Raw genomic sequence first — 19045 nt, 5'->3', positions numbered from 1 at the left:
GTCTCGAGGCCTTAGTTTTGTCCCAACCGAGAGAACCAATTTCCTGCAACTACAATCGAGCCTCCTTAAATTCTTTCAAAGAATACGCCTAAGACAATTTTTCATCAATGAGACCAACTCCAATGACTATATGCCACAACTATTCCATCCTCCTTCGACATTCAACCCACCATCGGCCATGATGCCACCTGAAATTCTGGCCTTTGAACAAGTAGTTCTCCGGGACATCGCTGAACTACAGTTGCAACCACAATTTGTCCCTTACAACATTCCCCTTGCTGAAAAGCAAGCATAAATGGCTTTGAAAAACAATACAGACATCATCATCAAGCCTGCAGATAAGGGCAGGGGATTGTTATCAAACAAGCTGACAAATACCATTGTGAAATAAAATGTCAACTGAGCAACGCCGAACATTACCGCCCACTCACAAAGGACCCTCTTCCAGATATCAAGAACAAGATCACAAACGTGCCCTCACAGGCTAAATTGATGGACATAATATCCCACAAGGAATGTCTTTTCCTAAATAACACTCATCCATGTACGCCTGTATTGTACGTCTTACCAAAGATACATAAGGATCAAAGTAATCCACCGGGTAGACCTATTGTATCCGGGTGTGGATCCATTTTAGAACCATTGGGGAAATACATCGACGCAATTCTAAAAGAATTTGTCCCCCTCACGGATACCTTTATCAGAGACACCACTGACCTTATTAACACCATTGAGGATCGAGAGTATGACGAGGAACAACATCTCATGGCAGGCTTAGCTATTGAGTCGCTGTACACAAACATCCTTCATCAAGAAGGCCTACAAGTCATCGAAAATCTTCTCCACTCCAGACCCCAACCAACCAGAATTCCGACTCACTCCATCATGGATCTTCTACGCATTGCACTCCAGAATAATTACTTCCTCTATAAAGACACCTTTTACTTACAGATCAAGGGAGTTTCAATGGGCGCTTGCTTTGCTCCAAACTTTGCTATACTATACGTTCACCACCTAGAAAAGACCCTTATCCTTCTACCTACTAATCCCTTTCATGAGAATATAAATTTATGGCGTCGATACATCGATGATGTCCTACTACTCGGGAAGGGCATGAAGGAAGCGCTCATGTCATTCATCGACTGGTTAAACTGCTCACAGGAACACCTTCGATTCACAGGCGAAGGCAAACAAAATGACCTACCTTTTCTAGACGTAACTATCCATGCTGAAGAAGGAAAACTGGGCACCCTCTTGTTCCGCAAACCGACAGAGAGAAACACCTTGCTCCAATATGCCAGTTACCATCCTAGAGGATTGCGGGATGGCCTGCCGTTTGGACAATTCCTCCGAATCCGACGTAATTGCAAATGGCGCCGTGATTACTTCCGGGAGGCTGACGTCCTGACTAAAAAACTCATTGCCAGAGGGTATCCCAGACGACTGGTTTCCAGAGCCCGAAAAGGAGCGTGGTATTGCCACAGGGAACATCTCCTCACCAGTCAAATCAAACAACCCCTAAAAAGGATTCCGTTTGTTTCAAAGTTCAGCCCCAGCAGCAATAAAGTGGCAAAAATAATCAAAAAAAACTAGTCTATCCTCCGCCCTTTCGAACCCTTCAAAGAGGAACCTCTCTTCTCTTATCAAAGAGGAGAGAATTTGTCATCTCACTAAGTGCATGCGATTACTTGGCCTGAAAAAACACAGACTCAGCAAAGCATTACTGCAGCATGTGGCTTACCACCAGTCCTGGGCCATTTCAAATGCCAAAGTTGTTCAGTGTGTGAACTTACAACTAACACCAAAGTGTTCGAATACAAGGAAAAAATTTACACCCTAAAAAATCGCACCAACTGCCGATCTACTAATGTCATATATGCCATAGAATGTCTATGTGGACTTCACTATATTGGGCAAACCACACAGACCATCAAAAACAGGATTATTCAGCATAAAAGTTGTATCAACTGTAAAGTGACAACAGCACCCTAGGTAAACCATTATCTTGATAAAAACCACAAGAACACAGATATGAAATGGCAAGTGATTGAACAACTAAGACTTCCGTCAAGAGGCGGCGATATCAGATCTCTCTTGAACAAGAGCGAATGTAGATGGATGACCCTTTGTGATTCCGTAAACAATGGTTTAAATAATGCTTTCTAGCTGACAGTTGAACTGTGCATGCGCTTAATGCACTGCAGGAACCGAGCTGCTGCTCGTTTTTAATATTGCCTCGTTTTTCATTTATTTTTATTCCTCATTTATTATCCCCTGTTTTTAATAGCGCTCGCTGCACCTGGCCCTTACTTGCATTTAACTTGGGACACCCACCGCTGTTTGGCGGGTCCGCTTCCCGGCGCAGGTCCGTTTTCAGCGCCATCTTGGATAGGGATGGCTTAACACTATCGCTGATTGGCTGGTATCGCGCTCTAGTCGCCAGGAGGACGCTAGGCGGATACTTAAGAGAGTCATGCAGACGCGCAGCGGATACGCGCTGCGGGGACGCCAGACTGACGCCGGAGTTACGCCAGAGTTCAGCCCGTCTGCGCCCGTCCGCGCTGAGGACGCGCTGCAGGACGGGCTGGACCCTGGGCTCTCCGTCGTTCATTCTCCCCCTCCACCAGAGAATCTCTACAATACCCTTTGTTCTCTGAGACCTCGTGCACTTTGCTGCCATCACCGGCTCAGACCTGAAGTTCTGAGCCGGGCTCGTTTTTGTCCCTCGTGCAACAGCTCTTTTATTTGTCCTAGTCAATCCCCTATTCGTACCACCCCTCCTCAGTCCACCAGCTATATTTCTCAACCCAAACAGGGTTTTTTGGTCAATGCTCGTTCTCTGATTAAACATGGGATCGAATTTCATGACTTCGTTAGCTTGAGAAATCCAGATTGGGTTTTTGTTACAGAAACTTGGGCTTCTGAGTCCGCTGGTCATGATCTTCTCCTGGCTATACCTGAAGGTTATTCCTTTCTAAGGTTAGACAGAGAACGTTGTAGAGGAGGTGGAATAGCCATTCTTTTTAAATCTACTCTCTCCTGCATAATAAAACCTCTATCAGTCTCCACAGATCCTTTCGAAGCACTCTATTTTTGTATTACGCACACTCCGGTGAGCTCTTTCTCCGGCATACTGCTTTATAGACCCCCCGGGTCCAGAGTCAATTTTTGCCCAGAACTTTTTAGAATTTTAGAACCTTATTTTGGTAGGCCTCATTTTACCATTTTGGGTGACATTAATTTCCATTTAGAGGATTCTGCATCTAAAGATACCTCTTCCCTGCTTAATTCCTTGGAGGCTTGTGATCTTGTCCAACTTGTTCTCCACCCGACCCATCAGGCGGGGCACATCCTTGATGGGATCTTCTCCAACGATTCCAGACTTGAAGTCGGTTTACCGGTACCAATTACATGGTCAGATCACCTAGCAGTCCCGCTTTCTCTAGACATTCCTTGTCCTGATGTCACGGCTGACACTGGTAAAAAACAATCTAAAAGGAGCTTCAAAAACTTTACTAAGGAAGCACTTGCACCTTTTTTCCGCAACATCAGTATTTCAACTAAACAGAAGGTTGATGACTCGGCTCAAGATTTAACTGATGTCATTATCAAAGCTGCTGATGAGCTAGCCCCCCCTTCCCTGAAATTTGCAGCTAGACAGAAGCCATCTGCCCCTTGGTTCTCTGCCGATCTGAGGCTGCTCAGACAACAATGTAGACAGAAGGAACGTGGCTGGCGTAAATCTTGGGATTTAAAAGATAGAGAAGGTTACAAGAGTCTACTACGGGAGTATAGAAAGCGAATCATCAAGGAAAAACAGGACTATTTTTCCAACTTAACCTGTTCGTTAACATCCTCCAAAGAGCTTTTTAAAATTGTAGACTCCCTTTGCTCTCTTCAGGTTCCTGATCCAGTCGTTGCTTCCCAGGAGCTATGTGATGATATATCGAACTTTTTCTATAATAAGATAGACGATATCTACATAGCCCTAAAGGCGCAGAGGAACTTACTCAGCTTGGAGGATTCCGTGCAAATCACACGATTGGAAGCTTGGAATGTAGACTCCCCTCCATCCCTTGAACACTTCCCGGCTCTTACGCTAGAAGATCTCAGTAGCTTACTGGATAAAACTAAATCTTCATCCCCTCTTGACCCTCTGCCCCTCAAGGTACTTAAAAACTGCAGAGAGATAATTCTTCCCTCTATGCTTGAGGTAATGAATGGAGCGTTGGAACAGGGCACTTTTCCATCACTCTGGAAGAGAGCCATTGTAAAGCCGCTTCTGAAAAAGACCACTTTAGACCCTGGAGTGCTGAAAAATTTTAGACCCATCTCTCTGCTGCCAGCCCCTGCTAAGATGTTGGAGACCCACTTGAATCTCCATCTTTCGAACTTCCTCGACGCCTCTGGCTTCCTGGATGGGTCCCAACATGGCTTTAGAAAGCTACATAGCACGGAGTCTGCCTTGACAAAAGTCATGGACAACATCCGCAGAAAAGTAGATTTGGGTCTTACCACCGTACTGGTGCTGCTTGATCTTTCAGCAGCTTTCGACACCCTGTCTCCCTTGACTTTAACATCTAGGTTAAGGGAGGCAGGGGTAGTCGGACCAGCGCTCAGTCTCCTGAGCTCCTTTCTACAACATCGAGAGCAGCGTGTCATGCTAGGTGAATACCTCTCCCCTGCCAAGTCTTTGCAGTGTGGGGTGCCACAGGGGTCGGCATTGAGTCCGACCCTGTTCAACATCTATGTGGCCCCCCTTGCAAGACTTGTAAGATCTCAGGGGATGGAGGTAGTGTCGTATGCTGACGACACGCAGATTATGGTATCCCTGACCCACTCTGTCAGTGAAACTGCTTCTAACTTCAGGGCCTGCATGCAACTTGTTGCAGAGTGGATGGTCTCCAACTCCCTGAAGTTGAACGGGGACAAGACAGAGGTCCTGGTCTTTGGCAAGGACCAGGACATATGGTCAGATGACTGGTGGCCTCCTTCTCTAGGTAGCTGCCCTATACCTACCAAATCTGCTAGAAACCTTGGGGTCATCTTTGACACCCAGCTCTCCATGGAGCTACAGGTGAATAGAACGGTGGCGACCTGTTGGGGTGTCATCAAGACCCTGAAAAGGATTGTACACTATCTGTCCCCACAGGCGCGGAAACAGGTGGTGATTGCCCTTGTTGGCTCAAGGCTCGACTACTGTAACGCAGTGTACGCCGGGGCCAACAAGGGCTTGCTCCAGCGTCTACAGGTCATACAGAACGCGGCAGCGCGGTTTGCTCTCGCTTTGCCCTGGTTATCTTCTATGACCCTAGCGAGGAAGAACCTCCACTGGCTCCCCATCCCGTCAAGGATCATTTTCAAACTCCTTTGCCTTACCTATAAGGCTCTAACTGCAGGCTCGGCTGATGCCCTTGGTTCATTACTTATCAGATATGTTCCGAGTAGATGTTTACGTTCCAGCGAGCAACACCAACTGGTAATCCCCAGAGCCAAGAAGGCCAGATGGGGGTCCAAAGCTTTTTCCATATTGGCACCTCTTACTTGGAACTCACTCCCCCTCGAAATCAAACGACTTCCTTCCCTTGACCTCTTTAGGAAGTCATTGAAAACCTGGCTCTTTATTAAGGCATACCAGTAGGTTCTGTTTCTGTCTGCTATCAGCTTTATATTTTGGTTTAGGCGCCTTGACGCCCACTGGGCATAGCTGCGCGTTACAAATAATATTTCATTCATTCATTCATTGATGAGTGGAACAACACTATCTCCATTTGACTGCTTGTCCACACTTTATGTCCTTGATACCTGAATCTTTGCGAAATTGTTCCTTTATCTGCCTTTGCTGTATCATGCCTCGAATATGTCAGTAGATATATTTTTATTCAGGATTTAGAATGTAAAAATATACCACAGACTCCTTACTGTTTTCTGTGGCCGGGTTCTATTCATTGGCTCTTGACTGATCCACTGTGCCCTATTTCCCTGAGATCTGTACCCCTCTGAAATGGTGCCTTGATGTGCCTTTGTGCCTTAGGTGGATTAGACCTTCAATATACCTCCATCCCCCACTAAGAAGGTAATCAATCTGTGTACACCGCATTGTAGTTTGTGGCCGCTTTTAGTTTTTTGACAGTACAGCATGGATAACTGCAATTCATAATTTGAGTACACTTCATTGCAGTTTGTGGCCTCTTTTAATTCAATTTATTGGCAATACTACATGGTTAACTGCTATTCCTGTCTTCTACCTTTCCTTTCCCGTCCCTTTCCTTTCTTCCCTTGATCCCCCTCCTTGTTTATTTACTTCCTGCCGGCTCTGCCCCTTGTGACATTGTCCGCCCATCGCCTCGCCCCCCAGCTTGAATAACTCATTGGTGACATCGCTCCCCTGATTCCATCCCCGCCCTTAGTCCCCTGACCCAACCACGGTTGCATTTCTAATGCGAACCGACGCCACGTCATCACGTTTGCCACCTCCACCAATCCTTTACTAGCTTGCTTTCAATGGCACGATTGCCATAGCAACGCTTGGATCGTGGTTTGTGAACCCGCAGCACAGCGCTTCATTCGCCAATCTAGAGGACAGGTAACACGTCCTGCTTGCTCCCATATCACTAATTTGACTCCTTGCTCGTAATGCGTGATCCCTAATACCTTTCCTTCTCCACAGATTCACTCGCCTCTTAACCCCCACCTCGGGACCTGCATGTAACTCCAACTGAGGAACCGATTTCTCCCCGACAGTGTCTCTCTTGCCCCTGAGATTCCATCAAATACAGGTAACGCTTCGTTTGGTTTTCCTCCCACATGTGCATTTTACCATGACTCTGCACGTCCATGGTCGCTGAACCCTCTCCCCATTCTACAGAATCAATTGACTGGTGTTGCCTTCCATCCATTGCTACCCTCCAGTTCCGATCAAATCCAACAATTCCGGACGCCCCTGACCTTTACGATTGGTAAGTCCCTGCCAATTTCCTGGCACTACAGCTGTAAGTTTGGATCCCTTAGTGCGCTCTCTTGACATGGCCCTTCTTCTCCCCTCTCAGTGCCCATGCACCTGGACAGCTTTCCGGGCATGATAGCCACCTAACTCCAAGACGTCCATCGAATTCTCTCCATTCGTGCATCCCAGCCTTGCCTCCAATTAGTGTCCCTACGGTGAGCATATCCGCCTCTCCATTCCAGTACATGGTTGTTTCCTCCCCTGGACCCACTCATTAACTCCCCTTTCCCTCCCCACCTTTTTCTCCTCTCTCTTCCCTTTACAGCACTGCTTACAGCCCCCTAGTCCTAAGGATGATCCTTACTCATATGGATCGAAACGCCGTTGACTTTCCAGCAAGACATTAGGCGCCCCTTACTTAGTGGTTTTGAAAAATTGTCAAATTGTAAAACAAAAGTGAATTGTTTGATAAAGCACTCTGTTTTTAATCACTGTACATAACTCTTTCACTACTCACTTTGCGCCGTTCACTCTGTTTTCAGTGTCACTTGCGTCACCGTAGTGCCACCCACCTTTTTGCACTCATGCACCTTGTACATCCTTGGGCTGTCATTTGGTGTTTATTAATTACAGTGCTGATATTAACTGTAACTATAACTGTTCCCTTTTTCTCGAAAAATTGTTGATAAAAAGATGCCTTGAGCACACATGAAAATCATATTGAGTTTCCTTGTTCTTCGATGGATAATGCTGTATAGATATACTGTATACTTAATAATACAATATATGCTGTATACCAGTATACAGCATATATATAGATATGCTGTAAACTTGTCCAAAAATAATACCGGTTGGGATATTGTTTCCTGTATACAATAAATGCCCTTAGGGCATGTATGTGTGCCACATGTGCACCCATGCACTATTCAGGGGTGCAACAGGGTGTCAATGTGATACCCTGCCACCCTTGTAAGTCTTCCCCTATTACCATTCGGTATTTACCGAATCAGTAATTCTCATTCATTCCCATGGGCCTCCAGGCCCATAGGAATGAATGGGAATTACCGAATTGGTAAATACCGAAGCAGTAATTACTGAATTTTACAGATTCAGTAAAATTTACCGAATCAATACCTACCTACCATTTACAGATTCTGAAATACCGAATCGGTAAAATTCTGTATTTTAGAATCGGTAAATAGTATTTGCCTACATATGGCCCTATGTTCTTACTTGAAATCTAGTTCTTACCAGTTATTCCAGGTTATTGTTTGGATTTTCCATGTTTATGTTTCATGTGTTATTTAACCTTTTTATTTTGTTTACTTGTAACTTTTTTTATCAATTGTTGTGATAAGGAAAGGAGATGTGTTATACTAGTATAGCACTTGTATGAGGGCGGAATGTGGAATCCAGTGTTGGGTTACAGATTCCTGGGAGCTCGGTGTAGTTCCACTGGAGTAAGTTGAGGCTTGGCTGGAAGAAGAACAAGTACCGGATGTCGCAAGGGGAAATCTCAACAAGTGAATAAAGTACATTCACCAACTTACCTGCAGTGCCGCCTCTTCCTTATCAACTCGCTTCACAATTTGTTTCTACTGTCTGCAAGGTGCAGAAAGACAGAAAGAAGCGTACAAAGGAAGATGGTGTTGTGTTGCTTATGTACCAGGAATGCTTGATTAGCAAGTGGTGGAGCAAGGACTCGTTAAAAAAAAAAGAGAGAGAGACTTGCTTGTATACAATCTTCAGCTGTAACCGCTAACCTCGTACTAAACTTGTACTGTGGAAATCATATACATTATATGACATTTAAGCATAAGATTGAAGCTTGCCTATGTGTTCTATTAACCAGTAACTCGAGAGTGACTTTAAGATGGCCGTTAACTAAAATTCTTTAGTGCGCATGCGTCTACTACATCTACGTATTATGGCGTATTTATCGCTTGGAGGGAACTTTCTGCACTTGCGCAGTAGCTAATAAAATGGCAGCTTGAAACTCACATGCTTGCCACCTGCTTGCTGAAAAACTAAACCCAGCTATTTTACTAATGCTAATGTGGGAACAGTAATAAAAAGTAAATGGAATTAGAGTAGAGATAGGTGGTATACAGTGAATTTTTTTTTGTTGATATTACCATTTGTCTTTTTGTCTTTTCCAGTAGTGCTTATTATGGGCCTAAAGTCCCGAACCACAGTCTATTCCCTCTCGTTCTACCTCACATGTGTAGTGCAACCAAGCTGGAAAACGCAATGTCAACCTGAACGTCGGCCAAGGCTGCGAATGGTTACATTCATGGAAACCGGAATGACAGTCCACTGAAACGACTGTTTTTTTCCCCTCTAATATCTGACAATTACATTGTGAATTCCTGTCCTGAAGCCTTTGTTCGCCAGACTTTTCCTGGGAGACCCTGTCCAATTCCTAGGCATGGGAGTTGGTTTCCACACCATACTTGGTAACTATATTATATCTCTATTTGCGCTTATGTGTTTTCTCTCTATCCTCTCCCTTTCATGCAGTGTCAATACAAAGTATAAATGAATGCATCTTGATTGATTATTTGAATCGTCCTTCCTATGAGAGACGGAGTTTGTTCTGTACTATGTAAGTGGTTCACATGAATTTATTCTGAGATAAAACTTTAAAATACAACCCGACTCTGTGATCATTTCCAATGTGTAAGTAAATTGAAATCTTATGTCATTTCACCATCAACTAGTTCCAACTTGTGATCCTTTTGATCAGTGAAAGTGTTAGACCTGGCGGTCTCTAGTTGGCAGAGGTATACACTTCTGACAAATAGGGACTCACCTCCTCTAGTCAGGGCAAGGGGATCACACACTTAGATAACCCCTGCTCACCCCCTTGGTAGCTTGGCAAAGCAGACAGGCTTATCTCAGAGGCAGTGCGTTAAGCATTTATGACCACATACAGTAATAAAGTGAATACACTACAAATGGACACGACACAGTAGTATTATAAAAATAAGGATGTTTATATAAGGCTTAGCACAAGACCAAATATTGACAAAAATATACCACAATCTTAATAAATACTCTTGGAAGGAAAAATAATAGTTCAAGTGTAGTTTCTTCATAGCACAAAGTCTTTAGTAACAAAAGCAACTCTTCTTCTTTAAATCACAGTTCTTAGCAACAATGTAACCCACTGGAGTCACACGACGTCGAGGCAAAGTTAATCCAAAGTTTCGGCGTCGACTGCGAGGAGCGCTACGTCGAGCCCGGAGTCGCACAGACCCCCACAACACAGTACCTTGGAAAAGCGAAGCACACGATGATCAGCGGCGTCGAGATGTCCGGCGTCACGTCTTCGGCGTCGATCGGGCCTCGGAGTCGGGGCGATCTGCAGCGGCGTCGACAGATGTCAGGCAGGAGCAGCGCTCACGAGGCGAAGCAGGATACGGCGTCGTCGTCGATGTCGATGATGATGTGGCAAGAGTGAGCAGCGCTCACGGCGTCGAGAGGGCTCGTAGTCGATGCGATCAGCAGAGGTGCAGACACAGGGTCACTTGGAGCTGGAGCCGAACTCGCTAACCACTGGCGTTGCTGCTGGCGTCGATCTGGCCCGGCGGCCGGCGTCGAGGAAGCGGGACACTGGAGCCGTTACTCACTATGTCGAGCTGGATTCGGCGGCGTCCGTCGGCGTCGAGATTGCTGGTTTCTTCAGAGGTGCTGGACTTTCAGGTTCCAGCAACAAGCACTATTAGCAGATGAAGTCCTTTAGCCCTGTGACTTCAACAGGAGGCTGGCACTCTTCCAGCCCTTGGAGATTTTCTTTAGCAAAGCTTGAGAGTACACACACAGTTCCTCTCTCCTGGTTCCTTGGCAAAAATAAAGAAGCACTGCAGGATTCCCCCCAGCAAACAGCACACTGGCAGAAGGGGTAGGCAAGCCCTTGGATCAGCAGTAAGGGTGGGCGTAAAATCCGTTTCGCGGGCGAATTTGCGGATTTTCCGCCATTTCGCGATCCGCGAATGTCGCGAAATCGCGGTAAAATCCGTGAATCAGCGGGGACGAATTTTCAGCCAAGCAAGGGTTACAGCAGCAGGTGCAAAAGTTGAACCTAATTTCTTTGTAACCTTTTACAAAAGGGTTACAAACAAATTAACTTCAACTTGGAAACCTGCTGCTAATTGCTTCCTGGCGCCTAGTTGCCTACTTGCAACTATTCTCTGACCCTGCTCTGACCCTTGAAGCAGGGTCAGAGAATAGTTACAAGTAGGCAACGAGGCACCTGTCCAAGGAATTAAACCTCATCAGGAAGCACTTACAGATATAAAAAACAGGAAGAAGGGAGAGGATGGCAAATACACCCATTTTGAGTTGTCAGGAGGGGTTAAAGTAAAAGAGACCTTTACAGCACAATTTTCATATGCATTTTGCTAAAAATAAAAAGCTGTATGTTCTGTAGGGGCAACTCAGGAATCTGGCCCTTCAGAGATCCGGCCTCTCTTTCTTTCTCTCGTTCTCTCTCTCCCTCTCTCTTTCCCTCTCTTTCTCTCTCTTTCTATCTATCTATCTATCTATCTATCTATCTATCTATCTATCTATCTATCTATCTATCTATCTCTCTCTCTCCCATAAACGACTGCATGGGTAACTTCGCTATGCAAGCGGCTCGCGAAGACGCAAAAAGCCCCGCAAACACGCAAAAAACCCAGCGAACAAGCAAAAAAACCGCGAACACGCAAAAAAACAAAAATCCGCAAATTCGCACAAATTCGCGAATTTTGCGGATCGCGAATTTGCAAATCCGCAAATTCGCGGATCGCGAATTTGCAAAATTCGCCCATGCTTAATCAGCAGGCTTCTTGACCTTGGCTCAGGTTTCCTTGACAGAAGTGATCTAAAGTCTTGGTTCAGGGGTCCTTCTCTTAAACCTCTTTTTGGCTTTGATCCCTTTGTCCATGCAGGGGAATTTCCCCACATCCTGGGTTTGTTGTGGGTGTAGCCAGGCAGAGGCACCTGGCCTATTTACTGTGCAGGGCTGGGTCCTCAGACGCCCAGCAGGAGGTGGAGCCAGCATTGTCACTGGCAGGAGCAGAGCTATCAGTCTCCTGGTAGGAGGTGGGGCCAGGACCGTCCCTGGCAGGCACAGAGCCATCAGTCGCCTGGCAGGAGGTGGAGCCAGCATTGTGTCAGGCAGGGCAGGCTATCAGGAGCTCCTCTTCCCCTACTCTCAATGCAAATGTCCCACTCATCCCACAGTGACTCACTCAGACCTCTGGAGCCACCCAGCTCCTGTCACACACACACCAAACCAGCAGAAACCAGAAATAGTTAGACAAGAAAATAGCCACTTTCTAAAAGTGCTATTTTCAAACCCAGAGTCCAAAAACCATCCACACAAACGGATGTGTGATTAAACCCCGAGTTCAGGGATACCAAACTCGACATTGCACCATGCTCCCCGAGCCAGCTAGTATTGTAGCATTAATAATCCTGGCAGCCCATTCTAACTAATGGAGAGCAGGTTACCTTACAATAGTGAAAAACGAATATGGCTGTAATTCACTATTAGGACATGCCAACTTGGTCAGGCGTGTCCTACCTTATGCATACAATGCACCCTGCCCTCCGGCCTACCATAGAGTGACTAACATGAAGTTAAAGGAAGGTTTGGGGACTTGCAAGTAGGTGCACTTGCGCAGTCAGCGTGACAGTACCAGACTGCACGTAGGTCTAGCAATGGCAGATCTGTAGACATACTTTTACTAGACCGCTCTTGTGGGTGGCACAACATGTGCTGCTGGCCCACGAGCAGCATTTGTATTTACAAGCCCTGGCACCCCTGGTGCACTAGACTAGGGACTGACAGTAAACCAAATAAGCCAAACATGGAATTCAATCAATATAGTACTTTTACATAGGGAGCACTTGCACTGTGGCACTGATCAGCAGTGACACAGTGCCCAAAGCAATATACCAGCAAAAACATCATAAACAGAGGAGGCAAACAGAAAAAAATGGAGGAGAGACTCAGGCCAATGATGTCAGGTCTAACACGTGTCCCCTCCAGCTGAAATGTGGGGAGAACTACCCTTCACCTAGGGAGTCCTCATCACTAAGGTGGAAAAATCTGGACAGATCATCAGCATTGGCGTGATCTGTGCCAGGGCGGTGTTCCACCGTGAAGTCCATCCCCTGTAGAGAAATGGACCACCTCAACAGTTTTGGATTCTCACCCCTCATCTGCATTAACCATCTGAGGGGCCTGTGGTCTGTCTGAACCCAGAAGTGAGTCCCAAACAGGTAGGGTCTTAGCTTCTTCAGCGCCCAGACCACAGCAAATGCTTCTCGCTCTATCGCACTCCACCTCTGTTCCCTGGGAAGTAACCTCCTACTGATGAAGGCTACAGGTAAGTCTCAACCCTCTTCATTCACCTGAGCTAGAACAGCCCCCACGCCATGCTCTGAAGCGTCCGTCTGGACAACATATTCTTTAGAAAAGTCGGGTACCTGGAGTATAGGTTCTGTGCACATTGCAGTTTTCAAGGTGTCAAAGGCCGTCTGACAGGCGTCAGTCCAGATCACATTTCGGGGCTGCTTCCTGGAAGTCAGTGAAGTCAAGGGGTGCACAATGTTACCATAATCCTTGACAAACCTGTAGTAACCCGTGAGACCTAAGAAGGCTCTCACCTGAGTTTGGGTTTTGGGCTGTGCCCAAGCCAGGATGGTATCTATCTTGGGTTGCAGGGGGGCCACCTTGCCGCTCCCTACTTGGTGCCCCAAGTACACCACTGAACCCTGCCCAATCTGGCACTTACTGGCTTTGATTGTGAGGCCTGCTCTGCGCAGGGCCAACAACAAGTGTTCCGCCCAGCTGGCGCTGAACACTGCGATGTCGTCCAGGTAGGCGGCACTGAAATCCTCCAGTCCAGCCAAGACCTGGTTGACCAACCTCCGGAAGGTGGCAGGGGCATTCTTCATCCCAAAGGGCATAACCCGGAACTGGTAGAGCCCATCTGGTGTGGAGAATGCTGACCTCTCTTCTGCCCCATCAGTTAAGGCGATCTGCCAGTACCCAAATGTACTAAGGTACCGAGCAGCCCCCAACCGATCTAGGAGCTTATCAGCTCTGGGGATCAGCTCTGGGGATGGGGTGCGCGTCAGTCTTGGTGACTGAATTGAGTCCTCAGTAATCCACACAGAACCGAAGTTCTGGTGAAGCACCAGGCGCCGCAGCCTTTGGGACCAAGACCACTGGGCTGGCCCAAGGACTGCTAGAGGACTCAATCACCCCTAAGGCAAACATTTTGGAGACCTCCTCCTTAATGTATGCTCTGACCTTGTCAGTCACCCTGTAAGCCTTGTGCTTCACAGGAGTGCTGTCCCCAGTGTCCACATCATGGACACACCAATGAGTGACACCAGGAATCAAGGAAAACAGATCAGGGAATTGTCCCAACAGTTGGCGACAATTTTGCTGCTGCTCAAGGGTCAGTGTGTCAGAGAGGACCACACCATCCACTGACCCATCTTGTTCTTTTGCATACAGGAGGTCAGGAAGAGGCTCACTCTCCTCCTCCATTCCAGCATCTGTAGCTAGGAGCATGCCCACTTCGGACCTTTCTAAGTGAGGCTTTAAACGGTTGACATGCAGGATCCTCAAGGGGTTCCTGGGAGATTTCAAGTTCACCAAGTAGGTGACATCGCTCTTCTTCTCCACAACCTTAAATGGTCCAGTCCACCTGTCCTTGAGCGCACAAGGTTTCACAGGGGACATGACCCAAACTTCTTGACCAGGCTGAAGTTCGACCAGAGTGGCATTCCGGTCATACCACAGCTTCATCTCTTCCTGGCTGGCCTCCAGATTTGCCTGAGCAAGATCTCTGAAGCGCCGAGTCTGGTTCCTAAAGGCCAGCATGTAACTGTATACATCCTGGGGAGGTTTCCTGGGAGATTGCTCCCAGCCTTCTTTGACCAGACTCAAAGGTCCTCTTACCGGGTGACCATACAAAAGCTCAAAGGGGCTGAACCCTAGAGACCTCTGCGGCACCACTCGGTAAGCAAACAGCAGGCATGACAAGAGGATGTCCCATTTACGCCTCATTGGTTCTTCAAGACTCATGATCATGCCTTTAAGGGTCCGGTTGAATCTTTCAACCAGCCCATTACCTTGAGGGTGGTAAGGAGTGGTGAACTTGTAGGTTACCCCACACTCCTTCCACAGAGACTTCATATAATTGGAAATGAAGTTGGTGCCCCGGTCTGACACCACCTCTCTGGGGAACCCCGTGCGGGAGAAAACACCCATCAGTGCCCGTCCCACCACGGGGGCCGTCACTGTTCTGAGAGGGATGGCTTCCGGCTACCGTGCGGCATGGTCCACCAAGACCAGGATGAACCTGTTGCCCAGGGCTGTCTTGGGGTCCAGGGGCCCAACAATGTCAATCCCCACCCGGTCAAAGGGGGTACTGACGACTGGAAAAGGTTGGAGGGGAGCCTTCTGCTTCCTTCCGCTTTTCCCACGTGCCTGGCAAGTGTGACAGGTTTTCCAATGGATGTCTACATCCCTTCTCATCTGAGGCCAATAAAAATGGGTGACAAGCCTGTCATAGGTCTTCTCCTGCCCCAGATGTCCAGCTAATGGAATGTCATGAGCCAAACCCAGTAGGAAGGCTCTGAAGCGCTGGGGTACCACGAGCACGCGGGCTGACCCAGGCTCAGCAGCCTTAGGCTCGCTATACAAGAGGTCGTTCTCCCAGTAGACAAAATGTGTCCCTGACTGATCACCTGCGGTTTGGGCTGAGGCCTGCTGCCTCATACCCACAAGAGAAGGGCACACTTTCTGTTCTGCACAAAATTCTTCCCTGGAGGGACCACCATCCTACTGCCAGTGGGTCAGCTCGGGCAGGTCTCCCAGTTCAGCAACTTGTTCCCCTGTTGGCTCCAGGGCATCCCCCTCAGGGTCTGCCTCCTCCTGGACCACGGGAACTATGGGGGATGGTTTCCCGCGCCTCCTGCCTCTTCTCTGTACAGCTGGGTCCGGGGCCATACTTTCAGGCTCTGGGACCCCATCAACACCCTTACTTGCTGTCATCGATCGAGTGGTTGCACACACCCACTCTGGCACACCCAACATTTTCAAATGTGTCTCCCTCTCCACCTTAGCCCAAGGGGAGTCTTCCAAATCATTGCCCTGGAGACAATCAACAGGCATGGCGGGCCTTACAGCAACTTGAAGAGTGCCTGAAACTCCCCCCCATTCAAACGGAACCTGAGCTACCTCACACTCTTTCAGGGAGTTGTCAGCAGCTATCACAGGGTAGAATGCGTGGGGAACCACCTGCTCTCTGGACACCAAGTGACACTTGACACCTGTCACACTTGCTCCGGTGTCTCTGAGAGCTTCCACTCTATGGCCATTAATGGTCACCCACTGCCTATATTTATTAGTGTTACTAGTCAGAGTGGGTGGAGGGACCATTTCGATGTCTCCTAAAGAGAGCAGGGACATCTCTGCGGGACCCCTCCCACCAGGGGCAACCATCTCCTGCCCTCCCAGGGCTACACTCACCAACTGACGGGGGGGGGGGGTGCACGTGGTGGTGCATTAGAGTCCCTCATGGGACACTGGGGATCATAAAAACGATGTCCCACCTGCTTACAAACATAGCAGGTCATTGGGCCCCTATGAACAGGTTTACCCCCTGGCTTCTTCACAGGGGGAGGCTGGGAACCCTTCCCTTGGTTCCTTTGGGGATTACTTTGGGGCCCTTTCTGGAACTCCCTCTGTTTACCCTTGTCCCCCCCACTCTTCTGCTCGGGACCCTGCCCACCTTTGGCTGAGTCTCCCACTGGACCCTTGTGGACCCTGGTACTGACCCAGCGGTCCGCCTCCTCAGCAATTTTTCTAGGGTTAGATATCTTGCTATCAATAAGGTGCTGGCGCAGCTCTGGAAAACAGTTATTAGACAAGTGCTCCCATGCAAAAAAATCATAAAGAGCTTCATAACTTTCCACTTTGCTGCCCTTTACCCAACCATACATGGCTCTGCAAAAAAATGACACATATTCAATCCACGTAGTACCAGGCAACTTCTTACATTCTCTAAAGGTTTGTCTGTACTTTTCTGGGGTTAGGCCATACCTTAACATTAAAGCATCTTTCATATGAGTATAAGACATCCTATCCTCTACAGGCATACTCAACAGGGTATCTCTCCCCTCATTCACAAAGCGACCCCACAACCCCGCTCCCCAATTCTTCTCAGGGACCTGGCAGGCCAACAATGCTAACTCATATGCTTTAAACCATTGACCAATATCCTCATTCTTCTGAAAATCTTTGATCACATCTTTGGGAAAATAAAACTTACTTTCTGCAGGCACAGATGGGATGCTGCCACCAGAGGGATTCAATTCTAAACTTTTAGCTTTGAGTTCCATCTCCCTCAACCTTGTGTCATGCTCCAAAGCTAACTTTTCTCTTTCAAACTCCAACATTTTGATCTCCAAATCACCTCTTGCATTTTCTATTTCCAACTGCCCATTTATCTTAAGTTTTGCCATTTCCATGTTGTATTCTCGCTCTTTCGCCCTTTCTTCTCTTTCTTCAGGGGAAAGACCTTTAGAGGACACACTGCTACCGGGAGAGGACACGGCCCCATTCACTGGCACCTCCTCATCCCCTTCCCCTGGTGGTACCACCACAGCATCAGAGGGATCTATGGCCTCCAACCAGGCTTCCAATGCTTTGAGATATTCCTCCTTCCTTGAGAGGCCTGTGGTAGGAACTTTCAACTGCTTGCAGAAGCGCTGCAGCTGCTTTTTCTGGTAGCTCTTTATCAAATTTTTATCAAATTCCTCCACAACAACAACAGGGGTAGCGACTCCGGCATCACTCATGGTTAAAACTGGCAGTGTTAAAAAAAAAAAAAAACAATCAAGCTTCAGAAAAGCGGAGAACAAAAATAGAATCCTACCAAATTAGATTGTGGCTGCGCTATGGTCTGCTTTCACTATGTAGCGCACACTAATCACTGTACATGGGTCATAAATGCAAAGTTCAAATCCTCACCGCTGACCCACCAATAATAGACTTGGCGGTCTCTAGTTGGCAGAGGTATACACTTCTGACAAATAGGGACTCACCTCCTAGTCAGGGCAGGGGGATCACACACTTAGATAACCCCTGGTCACCCCCTTGGTAGCTTGACAAAGCAGACAGGCTTATCTCAGAGGCAGTGCGTTAAGCATTTATGACCACTGTTAGACCTGTCTGGCTTTTTGACGTAGTCCCTCCTCATTATTATTTATTTTGTCCCCTTTTTGCCCCTCATACCCTTAATAATTTTTGTCCACTGACCTTTTTATAGGTGTTGGCCATGGGGATAGGTGTTCTTTTGCCCCTCATTTTTTGTCACCTCAGGCCTAGAGGCCTGTTCTGTCAGGAAACTCCTGTAATTCACAAAATGGAGGGCCCTAACTGTTTCCAACTGCCACACCTTAGTCAGCCCCATAGGATAACCTTAGGCCTTCCAGAACCTTCTGGACCCTACTGGACTCTGTGGGGGTTGTCTATAAAAGGGCAGAGGTTAGGAAGCCATTTTGTGTTGACCAGAGAGTGGAGGAGTGAGGCAGTGGTGAAAGGAGGAGGACGCACTGGGAGCAGTTAGTTTGTCCCTGTGACAGACAGCCACTACAGGGAGACGTTCCCCCTTCTACCCCTGACCAATCCCTCCCAACCACCTTCTTCTACTGAAGAGATTGTTCCATCTGAGGTGGAAGCCCCCCACTACACTTGAGCCCCATTGACCCCTGTCGGGACGCTCTGCTTAAGGACTTCCTTGACTTCCCCCTGGCAGTGTTTCACTCACCAACGTTGTGGAGAAGACAGCTCTAGCCTAGTGTTGAGCCCGGTGTTTGGGAAGGACAGAAGGCACTGAGGAGGCAGGGGCCAGAAGAGATCGGCGCCGGATTTGGTCTGAGGAGGCGCTTTGGAAGTGAAGGGTGCCGGTTTTATTGGAGCGGCGCTGTTCTCGCCGTCTGCAGGACCCCGGGGGCACCGGCCGCGTCATCGTGAGAAATCCCAAGGTTTGGGAGTAAGGGAGCTCTACCGCGCATGTCTCAGGC

Source organism: Lissotriton vulgaris, chromosome 2_1 (genome assembly GCF_964263255.1).
Source record: "Lissotriton vulgaris chromosome 2_1, aLisVul1.2, whole genome shotgun sequence".
Taxonomy (NCBI): Eukaryota; Metazoa; Chordata; class Amphibia; order Caudata; family Salamandridae; genus Lissotriton; species Lissotriton vulgaris.
Note: the sequence above shows the minus strand (reverse complement) of the source record.